Source organism: Schistocerca gregaria, chromosome 3 (genome assembly GCF_023897955.1).
Source record: "Schistocerca gregaria isolate iqSchGreg1 chromosome 3, iqSchGreg1.2, whole genome shotgun sequence".
Classification (NCBI taxonomy): domain Eukaryota; kingdom Metazoa; phylum Arthropoda; class Insecta; order Orthoptera; family Acrididae; genus Schistocerca; species Schistocerca gregaria.
In genome coordinates, this window is record NC_064922.1 from 83808306 (window position 1) to 83822266 (window position 13961).

A 13961-nucleotide genomic window follows, 5' to 3' on the forward strand; every position below is an offset into this window, starting at 1 on the left:
GTATGCTGTGAAAAATTCATCGAACAGTATCTCTTACTTGTGAAGAAAAGTGTACCTATAGCAACAAATGCAGCGAATAATAAGTGAAAAAATTGTGATATTTCACATGTAAAAAAAGTATTTTGTTATGTTTTGGCACTTCCGCTGCTAGGAGTGTGAATCCTGAATCCTTCCTGGTCATGCTGACAAAGTTTTATGAATTTACTTGTAAAAGTATAGACAGTGGAAATTAAAATGTCCTGTGGTGCCTCTCCTGCTCCAAGTCGGCCCGTTTGACGTCCTACACCCCTTAAAGATACATTGCTGGTCATCCAAAATGGAGCGACGAGCAGGACCGGAGATATCACAGCCGGAGTGTTTCGGGAGATAGTGCGTTGTACAAAAATCACACGATGGAAATATACAGCCCCTTGAGAAGTGAGGAACATGATGAAATCAGTTTCGAGTCTTGCCGCCATTGCTGGCTGTAACAGCTGCTACACGCGTCGGCGTCGAATCAGAGAGGCTCCCTGGATGTGCTGCCGGAACGTAGCAGTCCGCGCCGCTTCCACAGACTGTCAGAGCTGATGTGGTGCGGCAGCGCGCCGCGTGTCCCGGGTCAGTCGTTCTGCAGGCGCCGAACACGGAACAGGGAGGCCAGGGCAGCAGCGCAGTCCGACCGGCGGACAGCCTCCCGTGGTAGTGGCTCGTCCAGCTGCAGCGTGGCCGTCTGCGGGGTGTGGGAGGCAACAGGCCGGCAGTGCGTACTAGAGGGCTGCGGAATCCTGTACCAGCCGAAACCACAAAACCGGGTGCAGCACTAGTATGGCAATGCATAACGCAACAGTTCGACAGTCTTTCATCGCCGTGTCTCCAGACTCCGGCCCGACCAAAGTGGAAGTGCAAGCAGAATAAGGATCCGTCGGTGAAAACAATGTCGTTCCATTCGACTGCCCGTCCCCCGTCGTTCATCGCACCATTACGGGCGGAAACACCAGTGGCGTCGATTCAGTAGTAAAGGCAGCAATGGACGCCTTGCGGACACTCCAGATCGCTTCACGTTATGTCGAATGGTACGTGCGGACACTGCTTGTTGCGCAGCAGACCGAACTTGTCGTGATACGGTTTGTGACAAAGCGAACCGTCTCTGCGACGCGCACAGTATACCTGTCATCGCGTGTGATGCAACCGGCGATTACAGATCCGCATGGCCGGTGCTCGCTTCCATCCGCCACGATCAGCGATTTCTCTGAAGGATAATCTGCAATCCCTATTGGAGTTCAGTCGAACTCCGAGACGTGCTCAGGAAACGATCGATCTCTTCTACGAGGCACCCTGAACCTGCTTTGGCAAAATAACGGCACTAAAGAACAGATCCGATGCGTCCACACGGCCATCCCACCCCCCTTTATATGGCGCTACTGTCGCCCGTGATGTGTGCCTGCGCCCGAAATTCTAATCGTGTGCATCTCTCGTCGTCGCAAACTCATGTTTCACCTGATCTCAATGCTTCCTTCAGTGGCCAGCAGTGTAATTCCCCGTTCAATGAACAGAGTAATACCTTCCGGTCTCTGCTTGTAATCTATCCATAGAACAGTCTCTTTTCTGTCTAACGTAACACGGAGAAACAGCTCGATTTCTTGCTCAAAAAAAAAAAAAAAAAAATTGACATAAACTTTCTCGCTTGTAATTCTTTTTTCTTCCGTTGGTCTTTCCCACTTGTGCTCTCCGCTTCTGCCTCGATCTTCAAAATAGAATAGTGTTATCGAAATGTCAATAAATGATTGTGTCATTAGTGAAGCGATCGTTTTCCACAGTGGTCTCATTTCCATTTCGTTTCGCCTTATAAATTACAGCATTCTCTCCATCTCCTCTTTCCACCACTATTAAAACTGTTCTTCTTTCCATGAACTAATTAGTTTTGCTCAAATTTATTTCGTGGTCGCACCCAACCATCCAAACACCTTAGACTCCCACTGTAAACTACTCGCTGCTCAACTCACAGTTCTTTTACATAGATAACTTGCTTCCTACTGGGCCAAAGCTTCCAAAAATACACTGAGGTTACGTACAATTATACTGAACTATAACATTACAGCTCAAACAACATTTTCTTTACAATTCCGCATAGTTAGTCATGTAATAAATACAATTTTACTGTATATTACTACGAAATATTAAATTGGTGCAATGTGGTTGTCTAACCACTGAAGACGTTGAAACGTGTTTGTTATACAAGATCCGAGTCACACAATAAGAGAACAAATAGCTGACTTTCTGTTATTATGCTCTATGCGAAATGCAGCCATCATTTTGTAGCGTCACCACCGTTTTGGATAGGGAAAGTTAGTTTTGTGCGATATTCGGAGCACGAGTTACAGCCAGGTGCGGGCCGGATTGCAATAAGTTACGCATACCAGCAGTTGCGAAGACAAATAGAGGCCACAGGGGCGTAGAACTGCCGTAGAGGGCGCACACAGCAGTTTTCGTGGCGCAATCACAGGCAGAAGAGGGACACTGGCCAATCTAAGTGTTACACACACGTGACGCGAAGCGGCACACTTGACAAAACAGAGGCGCACAGCCGAGTATTAATAGGTGCCGTTTTGTAACGAGATTCATTGAAGTGGCTGGGTGTATTACACCACCGGGCTACACGCAGCAACAGATGGGGCGACAACATTCTAGTCCACGGCAGGTCACTGGTAGGCCGACGCGGGGTCTGTAGCCAGCCAGCTGTGGGGAACTCCACGGCTCGCTACCGTCAGCTATGCCAGCGAGAAAGGATGCAGCGGGACGCTCGGCGGCTCTCAGCCGAGCAGCGCTGAGTCAACGGGGAAGTAGACCGCTGAACCAGGTGTGGGCGAAGCCCTGACGATGAGGTCCTTCAAGGCCGGCACAGTGGGTTGCTGGGGCGGTGGCCTCAGCATTGCGGGACCCCGTGACGCGGACCGAGGTGAACGGAGCACTGCAGTTCCAAACAATAAATCATTTGGCAAGTTCTCGGCGAGTTTTAATACGGCACATTCTGCCTCCTGGCACCATCTACCACATTTGGTGTCTTCCCACATTTGGTCATTCTGACACGTTTGGCGTCTGACGCCACAACAATTTCCGGTTTCTCTCATTTACAGCTGAAATCAAGCATTTATTTTAAGAATTAAACAAATTGTTGTATTAACAATAATGAGCGTATGGCATTGGTGGGCGGGAGACCCCTCACGGGGCGGTTCGGCCGCCGCTCCACAAGTTCTTTAACGCCACTACGGCGACTTGCGAGTGAATGAGGGTGAAATGATAATGCAAGACACACAACACCCAGTCATCTGGAGGCAGAGAAAATCCCTGACCCCGCCAGGAATCGAACCCGGGACCCTGTGCGCAGGAAGCGAGAATGCTACCGCAAGATCTCGAGCCACGGACATTGTTGTATTAGGAAATAGTTAACCTAATTTCTCCAAAATTCTCAATATTAATGCGACAATTGTCGGTTTTACATTTGGCCCTGTGAATGGTTAAGAGACTTTGTACTTACGTTCAATTCTTTTTAGAGATGACAGAATCACAGTTCCTCTGTGAATTGCAGTTTTAGTTGTACTATTAGTTAACCATTTGCACAGGAGTAGAAGGCGAGATGTCAGTTCGGTAGGAAGCATTTAGTTTTGTAACAATTTCTCATCAAAACAAGTGACATTTTTTTACGCTCTTATAAGAAATGGCGCGCATTTCTATCCATAACGTTCTGTTTTTAACCAAAATAAGCGTTAATGTATGATCAGTTTTGTTTAATCAACTATGAATTCCAAACCAGTATCAAGCTAAGAAACATAATATATTACAAAAGGTTGCTTAAAGAGAAAACTCTCAAAATCTTCATCATTTATATCGAAACTTATAACGGAAAAGATATGTTGACAGTTTATTTTTATTTATTTGTTTACTTTTTATTTTTATTTTTATTTTTAAAAGAACTTTACACACAACTTTGGTTGCAGCCAAACGCTGCACAAAATTTCACTATAGTAATACAGAAATCTTTACTGAAAGCGCTACAGTTCGGATAAAGATAAAGTGGAAAGTAAACAGTACTCCATAAGTCGCTTGCAAAAATATGCTGTCACTAGTGAGCTGATAGAAAACTGGCTCTGAGCACTATGGGACTTAACATCTATGGTCATCAGTCCCCTAGCACTTAGAACTTCTTAAACCTAACTAACCTAAGGACATCACACAACACCCAGCCATCACGAAGCAGAGAAAATCCTTGACCCCGCCGGGAATCGAACCCGAGAACCCGGGCGTGGGAAGCGAGAACGCTACCGCACGACCACGAGATGCGGGCAAAGGAGCTCATAGAAATGCGTGTTTCAGTATGATGACGCCAGGTGTGGTTGCGTCACCTATGATCTGAAGTGGCCCGTAAAATATCAACAGTACTGGGTACTAATATTGCGCAATATAACCGAGGTAGCGACCAGGCAGCGAACTAGCACTGCATGAACTTAGGCCACATCTCGGAAGTGGAAACCTGGCAGATGCGGATGCCAGCTGTTATTTACTACTTGAGCTGACTTTGCGCTGGTGGAGAGCAGAGTGGAAGCTTAGATAAATGAAGGAATCACGTAAGAAAGTAAGAATTTGATACATGCAACTTTCCTTGGTGGCTTGAGGATAAGCGAGCCAAATGACTGTCAGAACTTAAAGAAAATGGACTCTCGATCACTTTATGTAGTTTCGGAAATGATTGGAGCTGTTGTTAAAGAAAATGTTTGGATGCCAAAGCGTTGTTATAACTAGTTCGCAATGAACTGAACTTCCTTACTGACTAAAGCTTATCTGCTGCTGGTTACGTTTATCGGTATTTTTACAACGACTGATAGAATTGCTAGGTTTTCTTCTGATGTTTATTACTCTCGTTTGATTTTAGACAACGTAAGGCTGGCAAGCCTTCATAGGCTTCCAACAATTTATTCTAAAATGAATGTGTGTTCTACGGATTACGAAACCATTTCCACAGTTCACTTTAAGACACCTACGCTCGAGGCCAACGAAGGCCAGCTAACGACGAAGACTGGATTGGGCGGAAGTTTGGTCGGCAATGCATTGTGTTGGGCTTTTCATCGACACCAAACGAAGGGTTTGGGCCAGGGCACTCGGCCGTGTGGAACTGCACGTGGCTCTGATAACTTCCCGATGATGCTCTCGTTTTGTCGTTGTTATAAAGTAGCGATTCAGTTTCAATTTCACCAGGCTATGTTTATAAGGGAAGGGGAGTATTTAGCACGCGTCGCACGAGCAGCGCTTACTTTACTGCAATAAGCTGGTCAGCAGGAAAAGAAGAAGAAGGAAGAAGAAGCAGAAACGGCACTAGTAGACATCTCTTTAAAAAAGAAGGGAGTGGTATGGTGGGAGAAAGTTCATGTCTGACCTTAAAGCAGAGTTAAAATATAGGCTACTTCATACTTTTTTCCTAATGAAAGCTAAAGATTTCGAATTGTTCTTTAATTGTGTAGCCCCAAAATATCCGAAGATAACATCTCTTTCAGGAGAGCTGAACCTGCAGCACAAACTTAATGGTCGCTCCCACTTTCGTTTTTCTTTTCTTTGTTGTTCACGGTTAAAAAATTTCTATAAATACACCATTTTCTTTTCAACATCCTGCATATAATCTTCTAATAGTCATTTCCTTCGATGCGTTTAATTGTTTCAGTTTATTTCTATAATCGCAGTTCGTAGAGGTCCGTAAACATTCCCGTTCACGATAAAACTCTATCGGCTGCAATGTCCTGTCCATATTCCACTCCAGTATTTTTAAACATAATAAATACGCATCCACAGCGTTATCTGCTGGGTACACAGCGACTTTTGAAATTAAATTGTTCAGGACAGCCACAAATAGCTCTCAGTATGTTTTATTGACTGGTTTCGCTCTTTAATTTAACACCCGACTACTGTACGTAAAACTGTAAATTCCAGAGTTTCTGATTATGCCCTTGTTAAATCAAATGCGAAACCAGTCAAAAAAACGTTCTAACAAAGGGACTGTCCGGTCTCGGAAATGAAAAATGGTTCAAATGGCTCTAAGCACTATGGGACTCAACTGCTGTGGTCATCAGTCTCCTAGAACTTAGAACTACTTAAACCTAACTAACCTAAGAATATGACACACATCCATGACCGAGGCAGGATTCGAACCTGCGACCGTAGCAGTCGCGCGGTTCCAGACTGTAGCGCCTAGAACCGCTCGGCCACCCCGGCCGGCTTTCGGAAATTCAGTTCGTGATGAGACGTCGGAGGTTAGTAGTGTACTTGAAGGGTGCCAGTGCATGAAAGTATTGAAGCGCAATATCCAGAAAATTCCGAAAAAAAAGTTCTAAAGTATTAGACGTAACTCGTACACACACCGTTGGTAGCAGGGCAGCAGGTGAGTGAAGTCGTTCAGCCCGTAGTGTGCTGGGCTGCCGTGCGGCCGCTCTGCGTTTGTTTCTACCTACATGCCGGTAAGGTTACTTTTTCTTAATTGTTTTAAAAATTTGAAGAACTGTTAAATAAAGTTAATGACCGAAAGTCACCGCTAGCATACCGAACAGCAACCAAGGCGAACCGCCTCTTTGGCTCCGATTTGCCGCCAACGAAGTCGTTGGTTGTCGTTCGTTGGCCTAGTGTGTACGCGCATTTACACAGCACAACAAATCACGCAAAATAAACCGTAGACATATGGCATTGAGCCGACGAAGATGTACAACAGCAGTGTGAGACTATTCAGTCTAACCAGTTTGCGAAATTGAATCTCAATTTCAGCAGATCCAATACAGTGCAATAAACTGCATAAACTTCAGCCTCGTCCATAGACAGTGAATAATACAGACACTGCACAACAAAACGTACGTTGGCGACAAAAATTCTGTTCTGCGCATCTGAGTGCTCACTCCACAGATATTCCGACTGGTTATGAAGACTTTCGCTTGGGAAGCGCAGTGACGCATTGCTGGTCTGTGGTCTGTGGCGAGGAGCCCGGGCGCCACAGTTGGCGACCCTGAGAACAACTGCCGGCGATCGGCACGCAGCTGTTCGCAGCCGCGCAGGCCCTGCTCACCTCGCGCGTAAACAACCCGTGTCTGTGTGAAAGTCGAGGCGCCGCCTTATCCTCGTCACGCTCACCTAGCGGCAAACAAACGAACTAAATCTACCCCACCCTAAATGTACACTGTGGCGCGGATTTCTCTTTGAAGTCGAGGCGAAAGAAAACATCAAAGGGCACTTCTATCTATATCACTGTTCACGCCACGCTCCTACTGAACGGAGAGCCTCCCAGGTTATTAAAGTACGGCTACTGTTAAAAAAAGAACAGAACTGCAGCGTTATGGAGTGGAAGCAGTCTTTACCGATGAGCTTTCGGGTATTGATTGGGGATGAACGCTGTGTACTTTTAACGCCATTACAAAGTAATTTGTCGATGCTTTGTTGGCAGTGACAGTGTATGCTGGCTGGGTGTGGCGACCAGAGATCATCGTAATCCGTATCCTTCCTTAATTGGTGGACACAAAGTGTCACTAAAGCGCAAAAGGAAGTGTTTCCGATTCAGCGCCCACATGCGCCGGTGCCATGGGACTTTGGAAATTTCTTGAGAAAAATAAACTAAACTGTTTAAATGCCAGTAAAAAAAGTGTGACCCTTACGCCGTCTAGTGTGACTTGTACTATGACAGTCTGAATGATAAACTGACTTTTCCTAGTCCCGTTTCATTCATATAACCTGTTGACGTCCAAAACAGTGCTGTGAAATATAGAGGAAACCAATAAATTAGTGATATATAAGACGAACCTATTGGTACGCATAATTCGTGATGTCTACTGTTGGAAATAATGTTGACGACTCTCAAATAAAGTCGACATTGTTCGCTCTGGCACGCCACTGCTGCTGGAGTGAACTAAGCAAGTACTTAATGAAGTACCGCAGCCGCCGGCAAATGCTTCTGGACTGGAACATTTGCTCGGAGTGACACTTGCACGCAGCCTCGGGCACTTGGGCTAACTGGCTTATCACAAGTACACCCACACTAAGAAGTCTCGCAATTCAGCTAAATTAGATTAGATTAGATTAGTACTTGTTCCGTAGATCTTGAATATGACGCTTCATAGTTATGTGAAACGTGTCAGGTTAACAAAAGGTGTCTATACATTATATTAAATTACACAAAATATTACATGACACTCAATTCTTTTGTGGAGGTTGGGGACTTACCCACTTACTATATCCAAAAATTCATCTAATGAGTAGAAGGAGTTGCCATTAAGAAATTCCTTTAATTTCCTTTTAAATGCTATATGGCTATGTGTCACACTTTTTATGCTATTAGGTAAGTGACCAAAGACTTTTGTGGCAACATAATTTACCCCCTTCTGAGCCAAAGTTCGATTTGACCTTGAGTAGTGAAGATCATCCTTTCTCCCAGTGTTGTAGACATATACACTGCTATTACTTTTGAATTCGTAAGGATTGTTTATAACAAATTTCATAAGTGAATATATATATATATATATATATATATATATATATATATATATATATATTGTGAGGCTACAGTGAAGATTTCTAACTCTTTAAATAAGTATTTTCACGATGATCTTGGATTAACTCCAGCAAGTATTCTGATTACACGCTTTTGTGCAATGAACACTCTTTTACTCAGTGATGAGTTGCCTCAGAATATGATGCCATATGAAAGCAGAGAATGAAAATAGGCGTTGTAAGTTAATTTACTCAGATAAATATCGCCAAAATTTGCAATGACCCTAATAGCATAAGTAGCTGATCTCAAACGTTTCAGTGTGTTTTTTCCAGTACAACCCCTCATCAATGCATACACCTAGAAATTTGGAATATTCTACCTTAGCTACTGATTTCTGATCGAAGTCTATATTTATTAATGGTGTCATTCCATTTACTGTGTGGAACTGTATATACTGTGTTTTGTCAAAGTTTAATGAGAGCCCATTTGCAGAGAACCACTTAATGATTTTCTGAGAAACATCGTTTACAATTTCACCAGTTAATTTTTGTCTGTTGGATGCGATAGCTATACTTGTATCATTGGCCAAAAGTACCAGCTTTGCATCTTCGTGAATATAGAATAGCAAGTCATTAATATATATTAAGAACAGCAGAGGACCCAAGACCGAACCTTGCGGCACCCCATTCTTGATTTTTCCCCAGTTTGAGAAATCACCAGTTTTTTGCATATTATATGAACTGATTATTTCAACTTTTTGCACTCTTCCAGTTAGGTATGATTTAAACCATTTGAGCACTTTCCCATTCATACCACAGTACTTGAGCTTATCTAGAAGTATTCCATGATTTACACAGTCAAAAGCCTTTGATAGATCACAAAAAATTCCAACAGGTGACTTCCGGGTACTCAGAGCATTTAATATTTCATTAGTGAAAGTATGTATAGCACAGATCGCACCACAGCAGTGAGCAACCATGTATCGCTTCATGGTGGCTCACTAATGCATTTCGTGGCAAATTTACAAAAGACTGTTGTATTAATGAGAACTGACAATGAAATTCAACATCTCTTCTAATATTTTGACGATGCAAAGAACGGGGGGGGGGGGGGGGGGGCTAACGAACGTGGTATTTCTTTCTTACAAATGTTGCAGCCATATGATGAATGTCATTTTAGGATGAAACTGAATTCATATTTCTTTACCGTTTTATTTGAACGTTAAGCACAAAAACAGAGCATTTACATTAATATTACTTATTCTGCTTTTGACTAAAGGATCAGTATCTGGGACTACTTTTCTAGTAATGCTAATTCGAAGACAAGCTCTTAAGCTGAAGTCTGGCAGTTAGCTTCTGTGGGTATATTTCGTTCTCTTCATTCCATATAAAAGCGGCATGTGCATGTAGCCTAAGTCTAAACATCTGCTTAATGTTAGCTGCAGACTTGTAAAGCCGTGAAAATTTACGTTGAGGAAACAGAAGTCTTCGAGACTAATTTTGCTACAAAACGAGTCACACAAACGTCACATCGTAGGTGTATAGGTTCGAACTCAAGCTAAGTTTGCACACTGTCAACCTAACCCGAAAATCAGTGAAACTCTGCAACGCCTTGCAAGCTTAAAAGTAAAATGGTAACTTGATGTAACTGCAGGTTCAATCGTTGACTGTTCCTGCTGAAAATAAAAATATATTTTCATAATGAAAACGTTGGGAAAACTATTTAGACGTGTATTTCTCTGCTTCCATGAGATGAATACTTTCTTGTGTCATTTCGCTTTAAAGCGTTTTTTTATCCTCGTTTTGTTGAAAGTTTTGAAGCACATTAAAAGACCACTAAGCCAACCAAGACACAATCGCATACAATAAACACACAGACTAGGCATCCTGCACTGATACGTTGATGTTGATGTGTCTGGCTTCTCTGAAATTCCTGATCCGACCATCATGCTACTTTTCATCCCTTTTAAAACAGCTATTCCTCAATTTCAGGGGAGACACTATCCTAAAACTGTAATTTCTTAAAGAGAAGCTAACAGCTGTTTCACAACTTTACAGTGTTTACTCTTACTTCCCAAAAAGATTTGACTGTATTCGAATTGCAAGTACGTCTAAGAAATGTTTGAAATATGTATTGTGTAAGGGGCTGTGACACACCGAAAGATGCCAAAGATAATTTTTGATTTCTGTCACCATCTTTACTCAACTTGGTGTAAACCCAAACTGGGAAAAGTAAGTTCCAAGATTTCCAGGAAAACTGAAGCGGAACAATTGGCAGCCAGTCGTTGTAAATCGATTACTTTGCCTGATTCTGATGTTTTTTTCGTCATTGTGACTTCTGTGCGTAGGCCACACAAGTCACTAATGTTTTTGAGTTCCCATTAGTTTGAAGATTCCTTAAAGCCTTTGCAGTCGTTTCGTCAGTCTTCATTGCTGACGTTTTCCTAGAAACTTATTGATGCAATAATTTACCAACAGCCGTATGTACTGTAGAATTTTTTTATGGTCTTCTATGCGGTACCAGTTTCGGCATTACATTGATGCCATCTTCAGGCCCCCATACAATGAGTAGAAGAAATGTACAATTATAAAAATTGATAAGATTCATGGTAAAGTTCTCAAAAAGGAATCTAATTTACTGCACGAAATTACTCTATCTCGGAACGAAAGCAATAAAAAGATATGTTCTAACGTGGAATGGTCCTATCTCTTACCGAGTCGCGCAAACGTTCCGTAGAAACAATATAGAATTACGTTTTATCAATAAAAACACATTAGCAAACACAGTCACTCAATTTCTATAGAAATATGAGATCTGGAGTCTACAAAATTAAATGTAGTGACTGCGACGGAATATATGTTGGTGAGACTGGAAGGACATTTAAAGAAAGGTTCCGTAAACATACAGCTTTGCATACTATTAAGCACTCCACCTTTAAAGAACATTTGCGAGAAACGAAACATACGATCACAAATATTCATGATAATTTAGAAATACTACATATTGTCGATAAAGGAGGGACGATTGTAAGTAGGATGTTTAGGTTTTTTTTATTGGTAACGCCGCCGCCACGTAGCGCTCTGTATGAAAATCACTGGCTGTGCCGTGTGCAGTCTGTGGTTAGTTTGCATTGTTGTCTGCCATTGTAGTGTTGGGCAGCGGCAGCTGGACGTTAACAGCACGTAGCGTTGCGCAGGTGGAGGTGAGCCGCCAGCAGTGGGGATGTGGGGAGAGAGATGGCGGAGTTTTGAAATTTGTAAGACTGGATGTCATGAACTGATACATATATTATGACTCTTAATGTAAATACATTGTTTGTTCTGTATTAAAATCTTTCATTCGCTAACTATGCCTATCAGTAGTTAGCGCCTTCTGTAGTTTGAATCTTTTATTTAGCTGGCAGTAGTGGCGCTCGCTGTATTGCAGTAGTTTGAGTAACGAAGATTTTCGTGAGGTAAGTGATTTGTGAAACGTATAGGTTAATTTAGTCAGGGCCATTCTTTTGTAGGGATTATTGAAAGTCAGATTGCGTTGCGCTAAAAATATTGTGTGCCACTTTAAGCAAAGTCTTGCACAATTGTTCTAAGGGGACGTTGCACGATGGATATACTTGAAGAGTTAGGAATTTACATCCGTGCAAAGCAAGAGGATAAAAATCTGTCGAATGAGCAAACTGAGTCTTAAAATAATTTCTTTTTTCGAAATTTTTCATGACCTGTTACCCCGATGCCAAGAACATTTAATAGTCCCTGGATACGTTTGCCTCCCTATATCTTGATTTGTAATGCGTCGTCCTCACTAGAGTTCCACTAGAAACGACTATACTATTATCCATTTTTACCAGCAACGTTTCCTATAACCTTTGACTCGGTGGTTTCATCTTTGACCACACATCGATCTTTGCAAACCGCCTCAGTCTGTGTCGCCTAGCCACCAAGAGCTGTTGCAGAACGGTATGTAGAGCATAAAACGTAGTGTGTTGCCATCTTCTTGAAATTCTATTATTTACCCCCCTGTTTCGTATTTTAGATTTGATTCACCTGTCGAGTTATATGGCTCCTTCCGTATATAGCGACTATGATGAGTGCTATATGTTTTACTAACACACTAATTACAAACTTCTTTGATTATGCATCATAATGTTGCAGTAGGTTTTAGACGAGGTGCTTGAAAGGTTATAAGTAGCGTGTGAGATAGATTCTTTTGTATAAATATCTCACTCATTAAAAATATTTTAGGTGTTGATTTTTCATACAGATTTTTCGAGGTCAAGATGATACTGTAGTATTTGGGGAGTTTTGTGATATCGGTTTTTTTCGTCGTTTTGTGTGGCTTTGTATGTCCTCATAATGTGTACATAACGACTTTATATGCGCCATATTTGAATCGTGGTTTACGGTCGTTTCCGCCATATTTGTGACGTCATGGGTCAAAGCAGATGGGCGGGATCGGACGCTTCCGTATTTCCCTTTATCGTAATGTTTACACCTCACGGGTACACTGGGCAGTAGGGTTACGCAATATTTTCATTTCGGTAGTAAATGGGTTTATTAACTTTTAATACCACGGCAACGCCTATATAGATACAAGTGACAAGATGGACAAAAAAATTTGTCTAGACTAAGGTGTAGATAGCCATGAACACCTAAGATGAGGGGTTTTTATCCAAAGTCCACATATTTTCTATTTTTAATTTTGACTTGTATATGGTGCGTGTTTGTGCTTGGTTCACATCAGGTTTGTATTATTTGAACTTAATCGAAGCACTGCGTCCCTATAGAATTACGTGGTCTCTGATACATTTGAAGCTAGTGTGTTTTTACACCTATTTGGTAACGTTGAGATGATGTTTTAGACTTACAGCTGATAACATTCCCCGGTTGGGTATTCGTATAACCTTACCACAAATTAGTTATAAGGGAGGGTTTACCACAGTGAATATATGGTTAGCTGGTACTGAGGATAGATCAACAGTTTTACAGACACAGCGTTGTAGGTATTACCCCCTCAAGATTTAATGATATTGGTACGCATAAATAGGCCATCAGTGATTTACCAGCAAAATTACTTATATTCTCATATACATTGTTAGGTCAATGTTGCCACACATCTGCAAATGAGATACTTACAATACTCTAGTACTGATAAGGGGGATTGTCGTATAATAAGCTGGAATTCCGCGTATTATACTTAATTGCTATTTTGATACTTGCCAGTATAAGGCACTCAATGTCAGTACATTTTTTCTTTCCCATGGAACTTGTCTACTGCCATAACTTACAAATATGTCCAACATTTTCTAACCCTTTTGGATCATTGTACTGTTACCTATAATTGCACTCTTGAGTCGCCACTTAACCAATTCTATACTTGTTACAACATTGCATTACCTGACATTCAGCTAATAGGTATAAGTCCGTTATTATTTGACTTTAACTAGTCAATTATTTTGACCAGTTTTTAGGTACCG

The 13961-nt window shown here is 42.0% G+C and overlaps 1 protein-coding gene across 2 annotated transcripts in view; it reads left to right on the forward strand.

Moving 5' to 3' along the window:
* LOC126354893 (GTP-binding protein GEM) overlaps positions 1 to 13961 on the forward strand; it is a 1071510-nt gene that overhangs the window by 585915 nt on the left and 471634 nt on the right. Inside the window, exon 1 of one of the 2 annotated variants that reach the window (XM_050004951.1) lies at positions 12407 to 12444. The exons of the other annotated variant lie outside the window; for it this stretch is intronic. The gene's annotated coding sequence lies outside the window, so the exon portion shown is untranslated. Of the gene's footprint in view, positions 1 to 12406; positions 12445 to 13961 lie in introns of those variants that run through there. 2 annotated transcript variants of the gene reach the window in all.